The following is a 1,625-nucleotide window of genomic DNA, read 5'->3' on the forward strand; positions in this document are numbered from 1 at the left end:
CCCCCCCCCCCATCCCTCTCTGTCTCTCTCCAACCCTCTCTGTCTTTCTTGTCCCCACTCCCAGGCGGCCTCCACATCCCATCCCCCAAATCTCTTGCATGAGATCTGCTGTGTGTGTGGTGTGATTGGCCAAGCAAAGACAAACATAAGCGCTCAGTGGTTCTGACCAAGTTCTCCTAACTGCTGATAGAGCAGACACATTGCTGTGATCATAAAAAGAGAAAGAGCTATAAGAATATGTTCTGGCAGGGTGTGGGGGAAGAGGGTGCCTCAACGGGCCCATGCTGAGGCATCCCTTCCCCCTGAGGGACCAGACACACACGGGTATAGTATAGAATAGAATTTATCTAGGGAATGGGGAGGGGAGTTAAGAGGGTAGTAGAGGCAGAGAAAGGCAGAGAGAGGGAGAGTAGATAAATGGAGGCCAGCCATGACCACATGGAGAGAGGGGGGAAGGGAATGAGAAGAGACAAGGGGGCAAGAGGCAAGTGTGTAAAGAGAGAGAGGAGGGGCCAAGCCTACCTGGCTGTTGCCAGGAACTGTGGGGGTGGAGTTTAGACAGAATACCAACACCTGTTGTACATCTGTTTAGAGATGGCAGCCATTACCGCCACCTAATGATGCTGTGTTACAGGATGTCAGCTCTCCCTTCCCAGTCCCAGTGCTGCCTGCCACAGTCACTACCATCCTGTGAACGTGAGCTCTCCTCTCAGGACGAAGGCTTGAAGGGGTGACTCAGAGACTGAGAGCCTACACTGCTCTCGCAGGGAGCCCATGTTTGAGTCCTAGCACCCACACTTGGCAGTTCCCAGCTGCCTGCGACTCCAACTCCAGGGAACCCAACAGTCACCTTTTCTAGCTTCTGAGAATGCATGCACACACACACACAGCACAAACGTACAAACACACATAAACATATACCTACATAGCACACACATATATATATACACAAACACACATAAATAGACACACACGGCATATACAAACACATAAACATACATGTACACACATACATATATAGAAACACACACGAACACATATATACACATACACGGTACACACCTACATACAAGCACAGCACATATATACCCATACATGGCACACAGAACATACACACAGGGCACACACACCTACATACAAGCACAGTACATATATACCCATACATGGCACACAGAACATACACACAGGGCACACACACCTACATACAAGCACAGTACATACATACATACACACACACACACACACAGATGTGCACACATAAAAAAACCTATATACATCACAGACAATTAAAAATAAAAATCAGGCCAGGCAATGGTGGTGCACGCCTTGAATCCCAGCACTTGGGAGGCAGAGGCAGGCAGATTTCTGAGTTCGAGGCCAGCCTGGTCTACAGAGTGAGTTCCAGGACTACCAGAGCTACACAGAGAAACCCTGTCTCAAAAACCAAAAAAGAACAAAACAAACAAACAAAAATTCAGTGACTCTAACAGCAAGCAGTTGTCACCAATTGCTTTTCTTTCTGCTCAGAGTTCCCCTTCCATGTCCTAGACCTGGCGTGGATGGAACGTTAAAGAGCTGTGTCCTTGCGGACCTGGCTGATCTCCCTACATTTACTTCTGTGCTGG

This window comes from Mus caroli, chromosome 5, assembly GCF_900094665.2.
Source record: "Mus caroli chromosome 5, CAROLI_EIJ_v1.1, whole genome shotgun sequence".
In the NCBI taxonomy this organism is placed as follows: Eukaryota; Metazoa; Chordata; class Mammalia; order Rodentia; family Muridae; genus Mus; species Mus caroli.